We start from the raw sequence: 14,495 nt of genomic DNA, 5'->3' as shown, positions 1-14,495 counted from the left end.
TCCTTGTTTAAGGTAATACAATCAATGGTGGAGAACAAAGCTGAAGTCTTCTTGCTTCAAAATCCCACATTCTGCACATTGTAGTCACACCTTCCTTAAAATACACTGAAATCTCTGCTCTTCTCCAATTGAGATGTTAACATATAACAGAATTATTTTATAAAACTATGTAGACCAGACAGCAAGACAGCCCAGAGACCCGTAACAAATTAAATTTTAAAATAAAGTGCCATTTCCCTGCTTGAGCTTTAGAGGGGAAAAACATTTTTAACTTTTAGGTTTTCTAGTGACAGCCAGTAGCTTTCTTTTTTTTTTTTTAAAAAACAATTTTTTTACAGAGACTTCAACATAAACTGACTTATTTAGGAAAAACTAACATTTTGCTGAGTTAAAATGAAATAAAATCTGAGCCAGCTTCCTCTCTGTCAGTTCAGGGAGACAATGCAAAAGGCTTCTCTTAGGAATACTAAACAGTGCTTCTGGGATTAGTAAAGGATGTACCTTCTGTACCAGGTTCAACCACAGGTTAAACCAATCCCACACCTCATCTCTAAAAACCACCAATAGCAGATACCTAAAAAATAGCCAGCATAAGAAAAAGCAGACAGTAAAAGTTTTCAAGAAGATTTTCCCAGCTTTTGGAAACAGCTCAAGGACCTCCTGAATCACTCTCTATACTCAGTGGTGACGCATTACTAGCTCCATCCCAACCAACTTAAAGTGCTTTCCGAACCAATGTAAATTTTAAGCTCCTACACCATCCTGCATGACAACTACGCGCTATATGAAAAAGTACCTTATTTTTCCTGAATCCACCAAAAAAAAAAAATTTTCTTTTTAAATGCCTTCTAGTTCTTGTATGAGGGGAGACTAGGAATAATCATTCTGCATTCACCTTTTCGATGCCACTCGTGATTTTATAGACTTCCATCACATCATCTGCAATCAAACTCTTTTCCAAACCACAGTCCTAATTTACTTAGTTGCTCCTTGCATGGAAACCACTCCACATCTTTGTTGCCCTTCTCTGAATCTCATCCAGGTCATTTTTAAAATCAGGGGGTGGGGGAAAATGGGACAAATGAGGAGGGAGATGAAACCAGCATTGCACACGATATTCAGGATGCTGGATGAACATGAATTTATACAGAAACAAGATGGTATTAACCATCTTGTTCTCTGCTCCTTTTTTTCCCTCAAGTTTTGTTTGCCTGGAGCACTACTGAGCATTGGAGCACTGAGCAGTCATTTCCAGAAAGATATTTATTATTATCCAAGAATTATAATTTTATTCTTCAGTAGTAAGTCAATACACACACTGTATGAAAAATTAAGATTGGGTTTTTAGCATTTGCACCACTTAACATTACTTGGGAGAGGATTTAATCTTCCATCATTAACTCATAAGTCAACTTGGTATCACAAGGTCTTTCTATAACTCTTCTCAAACAGCCCCTGCTTTCACCACCCCCGAGCAGCTCAGCACTCTCAAATTCTGCATTTCAGATTATCAGCTCTTGATGACTCTGCTGGGAATAGAGTTTAATTTTGTATCAGTTTCCAAAATTTGTTTTTGTTGCTCCTGCAAAGAAGTTTAATCTAACCATACCAGGATTCCTGGTACTTTGACAGAAATTTTACAAATCAGAAGGCAACCCAAAATGTTTCTTGCTTCCCTTCTCACTGGCTTTTTAACAAGCTGTTCCAACATGATGCCCTGGCAATGACTGATACCTGATTTCCAGGGTGATAACTCACGTTTCTAATTATTATTACGTTTCCTACCCTTCCAGTTTCCACAGCCCCACTCAGAGCAGTATTGCCACTATCACCACCTTGGTTATAACTCAACTATGAAACCCTGCAGCTATATACTGCTTTTGGCTTTCATCTCCTGGAGATTCTGGTTTGCTGGCAAAACAAATTTGTTAACAAGATGTGACTTACATTTTCTTTCCTCACTGGTATGGCCAAAACTGAATCTGTATTTTGTATCTCAGTAATATAGCATCCTGACTCAATAACACTATGTCACTTTCTTAGTTTAAAATTAGATATTTGAGTTACTTTATTTCAAATGCTTTGGAACTTGTATGGAGGAATAGAATCATTTTGGTTGGAAGAGACCCTCAGGATCATCAAGTCCAACAATTAACCTAACTCTGGCACTAAACCATGTCCCTAAGAACCTCATCTACACATCTTTTAAACCCCTCCAGGGATAGTGACTCCACCACTTCCCTGGGCAGCCTGTTCCAGTGCCTGACAGCCCTTTCCAGGAAGACATTTCTCCTCATATCCTATCTAAACCTCCCCTGGCATGACTTGAGGCCATTTCCTCTTGTCCTATCACTTGTTATGTGGGAGAAGAGACCAACGCCCTCCATGCTACAATCTCCTTTCAGGTAGCTGTAGAGAGCGATCAGGTCTCCCCTCAGCCTCCTTTTCTCTGGGCTGAACAGCCCCAGTTCCCTCAGCCGCTCCTCATCAGACTTGTGCTCCAGGCCCCTCACCAGCTTCGTTGCCCTTCTCTGAACTCTCTCCAGCACCTCAATGTCCTTCCTGTAGTGAGGGGCCCAAAACTGAACACAGGATTCGAGGTGCAGCCTCACCAGTGCTGACTGAATACATAAACTTTAGTTTTTCACTTTCCGAAACCTTGTTAAAATGAGGTTTGACTATGTCTACTCTTAAAAGATGTGGTTGGTTTTTTTTCTTAAAATTTTATTTTATTACTTTTTGTCAATGTCTTTCCTATAATTTACTGAAATATGCCAAGATTTTTTGTTTTTGCAGCTTGTTGTCTAAAGGATCAGATAACATGAACATTGTGTTCTTTCATGTTTGTTAGCTTTAAACCCTTTCTTCAACTTAAAAATACATTCTTCTGTAATCTTTTCAAAAGTGCTAGAAGTTTGATTCAGGTTTGGGTTTTTTTGTTTTGTTTTTGTTTTGTGTTTTTTTTGGTGAAGCCTCAAATCCTTTCCAAATAACTTATTTCAGAGGCCTCTCTTTCACGATGTCTACAGCCATATATTATCCTCAATATTATCACACTCAGTGCCAAGCCCATTAAAACACTCAAGTTACTCTTGCAGAGAGAAGCTTTTATGCCCATGTGGGCAGACCAGGAAAACTTTGTGGGGAACTTGATGCCAACAACAAGGTATATAGAACTACCCAAGATGTGTGCTCAAGTCTACAATGCAGAAATGGAAAGAGTCCATTAAGATATGCAGTTAGGGTTCATTTCACTCAGCTTTGGATATCTAAAAGCCTGACACCCAGCCTAAGCTAGTCACCCTATGATCTGTTTATACTAAATGGAAAGAAAGAAGCATCTCCAAAAAGCAGATTCTTAGGGATGAGGCAAACCCTGCTCTAGGCTCTCTTAATAAGTGTACATCTAATGTCAGAGCATGCTTTTTGAAACAGTATGATCAGTGTATCTTGATCGCTATGTTTGATTTTTTTTGTTATGCAGATTAACAATGGAAATCATTATATAATTAATACTGCAAGGTGAGAAAATTCCAAGAATTCAGAAACCTTCTGTAGACATAATTTTGGTCTCTATTGCCCTACCATTCCTACTAACACTCTCCTTGTCACATACAAATTATTTATGACAACTATTTCGCAAGTGACATTAGAAAGATAGATGCTGCTCAACAAGACTGAGCTACTTATCAGCAGATGCTTCACCATGAAAAGTCCTGATTTTGGACCTGAACTAACAGAGACACCTGACCTGTGTCTTCTGGATTCAGCAGACACAAATGAGTCTCAAGTCAAAAAGCTGGTCCTTTGGTTTTGGAAATGAACCGAAGATCTATTTCTAGGAAAGAGGAAGGTGTTAATGTGTTGCCTCACATTTTTAAAATAACTAAACTTTAATAGACATGGAATACCTTTCTACCAAATAAAGCTACTCAAGGATAGCACCGAGATCTTCAGGCACTCACTTATGTGAGTATTGAAAATACCCTTAGAGCCACTGTGAAGGAGAACACAAAAACATTTCTGGAAAGGATAGTAAATTGTCACAGATCTTCCATGAAGTTTATTCTTAGAGACAAAACATATGCTCTGTGTGGAATGCTGTTTATGCCATATTTGCTTATTATGTGGCATCTCTTCCCATGAAACATCTGGTAGCTGTGTGGCACAAACAGGGCCTTAAAACACACAGCCAGGCAGGGGGAGGTGCAGAGGGCGTCCTCGCCCATTCCTAAACCCCCCTGTTTAAGAGCATAATTATTTCAGCTGTAACTATGAAAAGATCCTGTGTGCACAAAGAGAACACTCATGACTCAAAACATATTAAATGACTACATTTTAACTTTCAGACAATTTATTATACTAGAAAAACAAAGCATGAAAACTACCAGATAGCAAGGTATTTAGCTCGGGAATGCAAGTGCAACTGAAAAAACAAAGCCTGGAACAGGAGTAGCATCCCAGCTTCAGCTGAGCAGAATACTCACAAATAGACAACCATGAAAATAACGCATGACAAAAGTAACAGTGTGTTTTCTGCCACCTATTGGCATTTTTAGCTAACAATTAAGGGACAAAGGACTACACCACTTGCAAGGTACCACTTCTATTGTCTTATAAGGGAATAAATACATAGATGGTCCACCCAAACTGCCCTTGAATAATGGCATTTGAAGCAAGTTTCTTTATGCAATTGTTTCAGTCTAGCGCAGTCACTTTTGAAGAAAGCGCTGGAAACCTTGCTGGTGACAAAATACAGGTGAAAAAGACTGAAACCCCCTGTTTAAATTAAAAACAATAGCTTAGGATAAAAATAAACATTCATATTCAACAGCTTTTATACTTGTTTTCAACTACCAAGAAATGATCAAAACAAGTAACTTTCACTGAAAAGTACATTTCTCAATAAACTAGATTTTAAAAGCACAGATCTAAGTTGTTGCCTACAATAAAAACCCCAAACATAACATAGATACTAACTAACCAAATGTCCCTTCAACTCATACAGAAAACAGTTAATGTAATTTGTATAGACTTCCTACTAGTTATAATTAACATTAAAGAGGTTTCTTCTTCTTTGTCATCTCTCTATTCAGGCCTTATTTGCGTTTGTTTGTACTTACTATCTGTTAATCTCTCTTAACAAATGACAACAATAACTGTTGCTATTATGCATGGAAATTAAACATGTAGATAACTGTGTGAAGGGAGCTATTTTTGAAAAAAGCAGTATCAGAAACATGTAGCTCTTTATGTCTCTTGTTTTGCTTTGATAATTAAGCTATAAGCCTTGATTTGTTTTAAATAAAAAACTTTTCCATGGACATGCATGTTGCAATCAAATTCAATACATGCATTATGTTCTGATTCAATTTGTTCAAGTGCATTATTGTTAACCCTTATTTGATCCATGCCTGTCATCTTCACTGACCAAACAAAACCAATCCTTCATTTCCCAGCAGCTATCGCTGAGTCTGTAAATTAATTTGCAATAGATCAAACAAACTCATAATAGGAAACCTTCAGTTTTGTTCTACTTGGTATCTGCAACACTGTGGGAAATGAAATCCAAGTTGATCAGGGGAAAAAAAAAGTAAATAGCATTTCCAACGTTCTGTCTACAAATGCTTAGTTCATTTTAAAATATAAAAAATGTATGCAAAAAACCCATCCTGAAGTAAATGCACAATATAAAAGAAAATCCCCGAAGAGTACTATGTCCACAAACTGTAGCTAATGGGGAGAAATTTGCAAGTCAAAAGTAATTTTCTTTCTTTGTAAGTCTGTTCTTGAGAATTAGCCTCTCTCATTCTAGTGATCAACAAGCATTATAAATACTACCCCAAAATACAGAAGCAAGTGCTTTTAGAACAGCCTTTCAAACAGAAGTTGCAGAAGTCAACAACATACATTTACTGAGCTTTATCTTAATAGTTTTTACAAATTCCATTTCACAATGTAGCTTGGTTGCCTGCTACAACAGAGGACTCAATGTGATTCTTTAGGACACTTCAGTTCTGTGTCTGTTCCTGCTTTCAGACAGTCTGGATGCTGGGGGACTACAATGCTTTAGAAGTTCAAGTGGAATGAAAAAATGTGGTAGTAAAAAGAAGAAAGCTGCAAGAACTGAAAATTATTCAGAGGTCACTATCCATCACTTTGGAGCTGAATTTAAAATGTAATTGGTGCTTGATTCTCTACAATCTTACTCTCCACTGAAGACAATCTTAGTGTTGACTTTTGAAAATGGAATTTTGGTGGATGACGTCCAATCTCCAGATGGCTGGGATACCTCACCTCAAGCACGCTGGTTTGAAAATCCATGGCTTCCTCACTGCAGAGCTTGATTTATCCTCTTAAATCACCAAACCCACCAGAAGAGAAGTGCAGGATCATAACCTGGACATGCTTTCCTAGTCAACCAGCATAAGCTTGCTGTTCATGTCACTGATCAGCAAACCAGCTTTAGGAAGGCTGAACATGAGAGACAACACGATGAACATCTTCTGATTCAGGCGTTGCTGTAAGTTACTAACCAAGCCACCCTAACTCCAAACTGACCTCTCCTTTCAGGCTACTCAAACAAAGGCATATTATTTCCACTAATTCCAAGGCTAGAAGCTTCAGACCTCATATTCCTGCCAATGCCCATTACTATGAATAGCATTGCCTAACAGGACAAATACGGTCAAAGTGGCTTTAAATCCCCTGGAAGGATGAGGTTCCACCAATATTGCATTACAGGGTAAACTATCAAATCTACTGATACCCCCGTGCAATGTTAAAAGATAGATCTTTTGTGAAATGTTTTAGATGAAGTTTCTCATGGCAACAGTGGACTTGACTCAGTGACCTGAAAGTTATCAGTTTGACTTGCAATAACTTGTTCTACATCACAAGAGTGTTCTCCCTGTTCCACCTGTCTGTGTCTTCTGTAAATAGTTGAATGTTTAGGGAAGCAGATAGACAAATGTTCCTTAGTGGGATACGGCGTTTCAGGAATTAGAACTCGAGCCAAAACCTCTGTTTGCACATTCTTTGGCAAGTGTTTTGACTATTAGTAATAGCTACATATTTTGAGAATTATACCACAATTTTAAAATTGAAACACCAAATGTCGTGTCAACATCAACTTAAAGATGAGCTATTGCTGTAAAGTCAGGAAAGCTTTTCTGCTGTGTACCAGAAACAAAGTTACTTTTACATAATTTCAACTTCTAATCTGCTTTTTTTCCTGTTCAGAACAAAGAAATAATCTTGTAATAACAGTGACTTAATCCAATGCACTTGCACCATCCTGGTGAGATCTCAGCAGCAATGAAAACCTGAATGACAGTGAGAACTAGTGTCATGCTCCAGAATTTCGGTAGGTAACACAGACTTGAGTGACATCTACCTGTCACTGCTACAATCCCAAGAAGAAATCCCCTCAGGTCAGCGATGTTATCAGAAATAGTGAAATATAAGATTTCAGAAGGGAAACTTCACCCACTTAGCGATGTGCAGTCCAGCATAACTCTGGTTCCTCAGGCAACCTGCCAGTTTTTCATGGGGAAATGCACCTGGTAAAAAACTCAGATCTCTCTTACAAAGAAACCAATTCTGCTGCTGCTAGACACCAGAAAGGCATAGATTCATTCAATTTTTGAAAGGCTTTCTCAAGATGGAAGACTTGATGAGGCTAGGATTGGTATAATCAGAAACACCAGAAGTTATCTCTGGATATAGAAGGTGGGCCTGCAGCTTCACAGGTGGAGCATCTTTAGCTATTTTGACATTTTTCCTATCAATTATGATCTCCTTGACAAGGAAAGAGCAGACACTCTGTTGACATGCAAACCAACCCTAAACACCAGAGTAACGGAGTTAAAAGCAATCAGTGATGCAGAATTCAGGGTCAGCAACTTTTTCAGGATCCTGCAAAACTTGATATTCCACAAGCAAACCAGATACCAAGCACTGAGGAGAAAGAAAAACAAAACAAAACAAACCAGTGAGACTATGAGAAATATCTCATTTTATCTTTGAGGGAAATCTCGGGGACCTGCAAAGCCTCTTCAATAAGTAGGTTCAGACATTGAGATCTCAAGTAGTATATGGATAGACAATGTTATCGATTAGTCATTTCAACCTCCTTTTCCATTTTGTCAAACTTTAACAAGAAATTACTGGAAAAGCTCTATCTACTTCTTTAATACATTACTACAAAGAGACCATATTGTACTAAATCAGAAGGCCTAATATTAAGTTCAAGAGATCTCTTAACTAGGGAAAAGATATGTCTAAATTTCATCCCAGAATTTCAAAATTAAAAAGATTTCCAAAATGAAGAGTGTAAGTTCTCTTGAACTGCCAGGCATAACTAAAACTTTTAAGCCAAAAATCTCTTAAAACTAAGTTATCTAACATATTTATACTCAATTTTGAGTATATAAAGCAAGGATGATCTTTGAGGATGTTGTATTTTAAGACTTTATACTGCTGTCCTAACTGTAATAGTTAATCATTTCCCAATAATAAATTCCTTTGATATTTTCAGACTCTTCAAATAAATTGTTCTGTAAAAGGAACTGGGTCAAGAGTCTATTATTGATGCTGGCTGACTAGAGCTTTTGTCTCTTTATTTTAAGTGGGACAGGTACCTTTCTAAACATGCTGTCAAGCTTGTTCCAGCTGAAAGGAAAAAATATTGCAGCATATACTTAGAACGGTGAAGAAGCTTAGGATTGCATAAATCCCTTTATAAATTTATTGTACAGCTTAAACCCTTTAACGAGGGAATGCTTATTCCATGTGCTCTGGTATTTTGTTAGGTGTTGTGTACATTTGGCTTTAAATTCCAAGAAGCAATGCAAATAGTTTTAGTAACTATTATAGTAACAATGACTGAAATTTCTTCCTGAAATTTATACATAAAGCTAACTATAGTACATTAAGAGACGTGAGCACAGAACCAGAGTGGTACATGACTATTTGGATCACAAGTAAAGATAAGGAAGTATTTCATCAACTCTTTGCCATTGACTTCACATTCATTTTTTTCTTTTTCTATACAATAAATACTGTAGCCAGTTCCTCATCCAGAAAAAAATAGGTTACATTTCCCAGTACGAGTATTTTTAGAGTCTGTTGCTACCTGATCATCCAATTTAGGGAAAAAGTAAACAGGGACCACAGCATTTCACACCCCATTTCATGCTGCCTCACTTCAATGGAAGTTGAAGATATCATTTCAATTTCTTTTCGAAGCACTTCCTCGTTTTCAGAGCTTCTTGACTTTTGGACTATATAACTGATCTGAATTCAGCTGTGAGATGGAGTGGATAAAAAAGACCTCTTACAAAGAAAGGAAATTCCTTTCCTGGATGGTTCATTCAGCTCCTCTTGAATTCACTGTTATCCAGAGTGACTAATGGATAGACACAATCTTTTAAGAAAAATACAAAACTGTCTCTTAAATGAAATAATAGTAACAAGGAGATACAAATTGCTTTTGAAAGCAGTACAGATCCTGGAGATGGCTGGCTATATACGCAGTATTATTATCACAGGAACCACATTAAAGGATGTCATCAAATGGAAATGTCTTAGCCAACAGCTTCCTAATGGAAGGCAAATGATCACTTTACCACCCAATGAGACAGTACTGCTGGTAAGAGAGAAGGATACCTTCTCCGAAATAACATCTACTGAAACTTCCTGTTCTCAGAGACTCTTGTATCTGTTGTCTCAGTTCCCTGCTGAAAGGCTGACAGTCCAAACTGGCTCAAAGGCAACTAGAGTCAATGAGAACCACACCTCCAAACGACCAGATTGTGAAGGTCCAGAACAACTACACAAACTGTAACTGAGAGCAATGTAGCTACACTAACCTGCCACCTTAAAGAAATCACAAGAGAAATAAATACTACCTGAGTTTCCCAGAACAACACAAAGTGCCCTTCTACCTTGGAAAAGCTGATGACACTAGAACAACAGAAGCACTGATGTGGGTTCCATGTGGCCATTACAAAAGGTGAAGCTCACCTTTTGCACCCAACTGCTCTGATCTAAAAACACCCAGAGAAAAGATCCAAAGCTAGTTCCCCTTGGATATTACGGAAAAAGGACATGAACTTGAAAGGATTTAGCCTACAACAAAATTCTGCCCCATAAGCATACGTTTTACGAGTTCTTTCAGTACTCACATATGTCAAGGTCCTGTCAGTAATGCATCTCTCTTGGGATGCAAAGTCAGCCACAAAATATCATATGCTTATTTCTAGGCTACTGAATATGAAAGTTTGTAGAGTTTCAAGAATGATACCTTGTGATTTGGATTCTCCGAAATAACAGAACTTGAATTGTCTTCTAATTCAGAACTGAAAAGAAATTTGAAAGAAACCACCCAAGACTGAAAGAAAACTTCATTAATCTCTAGAAAATTTATCCTCAGCAGTATGTGTCATATCACTTTGACCATTAGAAGTCTCGGGGGTGGGGGTGGTGGTGGTGGAATCAAAGCAGGAGAAAATGGAAGAAGCAAGAAATGCACCCTACTCCCCCTGCCACAAAAAAGATCCCAAATGCTCAACCTAACATAAAAAATGCTTTAAACAAACTTATCAAAGACGACAGAAGTGAAAAAGATCTTGTAGGTCAATGTAAGAGTTTTACATGTTATTAAAAATTGATTTTTTTTTAAAAGTAAGACATCTTTAAATGTACAGTCACATGTCATTCCATACAAGTTATTTGAAACTTATTGATCTCATTTGTGCAAACCCAGGCTCTGTCATCAGCCTGCTGAAAGGATAATAGAGCACTCCAAACCCTTATGACAGGTTTGATGCAAACAGTAGCCCTCATTTAAACACATGTAATAGCACCACAAGTGGACAAATTCCAGCCTTAACAGTTGTACATTATAAACGAAATTAGCAAGTATGTTCTGCTTTACTTCACATCAAAACCAATACCTTCGTCTTCTTATCTTCAGCAAAATAAGGTTCTAGGCACCAAAATACGTACCCCAAGACATTAAAAAGCAGAGCACAAGTGTTCAAAGGCTAACATACTGCTCACAAAGAGAACCAGCAATTACCAACAATTTTATTTTATTTAAGACAATCTGAAAACAGTTAAAGTGGATTTCAAGCAAGCAACTGGGAGAAGGCGTACTTAAAATGACTATATATGGAAAACTACATTGAGAAAAAGATCAGTGAAAGATGTCTTACGTATTTCTGTATGGAGAGCTAAAACCTCTGGGAGGATGTTCAAGTTCATTCCACAAAATATCTTTGCCCTATTCACACAACGGAAAGCAAGCCACATTCTTAGGCTATAATAGGTCACAACTAAGTACAGTAACTCACTTCAGAAAAAATTTGCTTTGTCTGTCAACTGTCAGCAAAGCACAAATTGCTCATACAGCCCATCCATGTGTTGCTTGTTAAAGAATTTAGCAACATACAAACAGAAAGAACTCAAGATTTCTTAAAATCTGTGCCTCTACTTTGGTCAGAAAGCTAAAAACATTTTACTCCCTCCTCTTCTTCCACAATTCTGTCCTCTTCCCTCTCTCCTCAAGCATTTGTGCAGTCCTTGAATTTCTTCCTCCTTCGCAGACTTGTCTTGCAGGAAGTTCAATGTGACATTAGATGTAACAAAGAATGCAGAGATTTTACTCATGTATGTGGCAATAACAGTAAGGTTTGTCAACTCAAGTATACATTTCAAGCTGGTAGAGATAGATTGTTTACGTGAAAAAATTATCTTTGCAATATGGTTATGAACATCTCTAAATACTGAAGGAGTTAATACAGTTCTGAAAATTTTAAAAATGATAATGTACATACATACATAGATATGTAAATTCAGAGGAGCTCAACGGAGTGAAAGGTAACGGCTGTCTCAACAGTCTGGTCACCTTAAACTAGAAAAGTTTAAAGCATCACTAAGCAGTGTTTGTTCATTTAAGTTTAATTATTTTCTCCTTGAGAATGGCACTAATGAAACTGAATATCTTCCACGGTTTCGAAGAGCAGTCTGAATGGTCTGTCAACAGGACTGGGGGCAGACAAGGGAACTGGATGAGCTGGGGGGTTGCTAGGTGATGCACAATGTCAACCCACAAACTTGTCCAGGTTTACTTTGCTTTCATGCTGCTCTTACACAGGCTCTCCAAAGTTTTAAGAACTAATTTCCAGGTAGCTATTTAAAAACAAAAAGTAGAATAATTAAAAAAGAAAAACCCTTAATCCTCTTCACCTCATCCCCTGCACCCCGCCATAGGAAAAAAATAAGAAAGAGCAAAGGAAATTCAAAGCATTAAAGTACAGGAAATCCATCCCGGTGTTTTGAATACGACAACAGAAGAGGACCATTCCCTCTATACATTTTTATGTAATTTTGAGTAGTGGTGATTACAAAGAACTTTTAATATTTTCAGATTAATTTTTACTTTTGTAAATGTAAATAAAAATGATTTCTGGAGTAATATGTTGGCCATTTGAAGTACTTAAACTGAAAACAAAGTCATATTTATTAATATTTCCACTGCAGATTACAGAAGCAAACTCTTCAGTATAGCCATGTGTTTCTATGCCCACCCTTTTCAGAACTGTGGTTATTTTTTTTTTCTTTCATTTTTTTCTAAAGTATCTGATCAGAGATTGTCCGGTAAGAGCACTTTATTAGATCATCAGTCAGAGGGTTTTACAAGCACCAAGAGCTATGGGCTCAAACGCAGCACATCAGTTTTAATAGCTGAAGGTCTAATAGTAAACTGCAGATACTGCTGAGAACTTTCCATGCACTGAACTCTTGAAAAAGCACCATCTCTCAAGCTTAAATGCAGCTGCCTCTTTCAATGCTGCAAATGGGTAAATTTGACAAAAAAGCCACCATTAAGACTACATGAAAGGCTCAAGACAACATCCTTTCAATGCTTTGTACTTCAGTAATCAGATGTACTTACTCACCCCCTCCCCCAAACCCGATCAAGAACTATTTCTGAATGGTAGGAAATAATTCCACTTTGTACATCTTTTAGTTAATCAAGACTTTCTATTCAGCAATTTGACCTTTTGTTCAAAACAGGATTATCAGTTTTTTCGCCAGTTACCAAGGGCGACTCGCATGGTGAACATAATTGCAATAATTTGCAAAACACCATGGCAACCCACATTACAACTAGGTAAATACTGGTCTTTTGTGCTACATTGTTATTTTCAGAGATGCTGAAGTCAAAGAACGAATGACAAATGAACACAAAATTTATATTTGCTTTGTCTCAAAAGAGAAGAAAATTGATAACAAGAATTGGAGGGAACCCGACTACAGCTGTAATTTCTAACTTGATTAATTAGGATGGTAACAGTCCTTAACAGTATATTCAACAAACAGCCCTGACTTAGTCTCTCCACCCACCTCTCTCTCCTTCCACACTACTACCACTAACCCCCGCCCCAGACAAATTTTTTCAGCTAGGAGAACAAACAACTCCATTTGCTCTTTTCTTCAACTTAATGGAATCCTTAATTACAGAATATTGTTCTCCTGCTCTTCATTACACTGAAAACTGAAAGTGAGAGACAGAGGAGGAGGAAGACGGTGCCAAGCAGACAGGGCAGCTACAGTCATCTTATGTGCCTTTGCTTTTTTGTCCACAGCAGACCTAAAGATGAGATGGCATTTATTTATTTATTTTAATATTAGCAGCTGTTGTATAGCAGATAATTGAGTAAACTATTTAGTGCTCACGTTCTCTGACTGGCAGCATCAGTAAGACATGAAAGCTTAAGTCAAGTCAGGATCAAAATCCAAAATCAGAGGGAAGTAACTGCTTTAAAAAAAACCAAAAACAAACAAAAAACCCCAAACCCTGAAAACTATCAGATTGGGTGGTTTCTAACAGAATACCTGCTGTATTAAAACATTTGCCTATTAGTAGTATTATATACTTAATAAACTAATAATTTTAAACTTATTTTCTTTATAACCATAAAGAACTTATTGTTATAGTACAGGCTTCTATTAAGACTTCAAGAAAGCACATTAAAACCAATTATTTCAAAATTGTGTTACAAATACAGAGAAATAATTTTGCTTGAGAAAAAAAACTGCTGAAAAAGAGTTAATACTTGTTACTAACTGACTTCACAATAAATTTGCTATATATTATTGGAGCATGAGTTCTGTGCTGAAACACCTATTATGCCACAGTGAACTAACTGAATGGTTGAGAGCTTAATTTTCATAACACCATTAATAAAAACAAGTTATGTCTCTATATGGGCCAAATTCGTTCATGCGATGTATGCATATGGTTCCTGTAAAATGCAATGGCATCCTTCAGCAATGGATGCTCTCACTGTTACGTTCACATACAGAGTACATGAAAAATACATTAAGCTGCAAGAAGCACGCAATCAGAAGCCAGTGTAATCCTCATTTCAGTTCCCTGTACATACAAATCATGTGTCAATTTATAGTTAAAGGACCACATCTAT

At 37.2% G+C, this 14,495-nt stretch overlaps 1 protein-coding gene across 2 annotated transcripts in view; it reads right to left on the bottom strand.

The window, feature by feature from the left end:
• POLA1 (DNA polymerase alpha 1, catalytic subunit) overlaps positions 1-14,495 on the bottom strand; it is a 208,148-nt gene that overhangs the window by 68,383 nt on the left and 125,270 nt on the right. The gene's annotated exons all lie outside the window — the stretch shown is intronic.

The sequence above is a fragment of the Caloenas nicobarica genome, chromosome 1 (genome assembly GCF_036013445.1).
Source record: "Caloenas nicobarica isolate bCalNic1 chromosome 1, bCalNic1.hap1, whole genome shotgun sequence".
In the NCBI taxonomy this organism is placed as follows: domain Eukaryota; kingdom Metazoa; phylum Chordata; class Aves; order Columbiformes; family Columbidae; genus Caloenas; species Caloenas nicobarica.
This window is presented reverse-complemented; position numbering and strand designations above follow the sequence as displayed.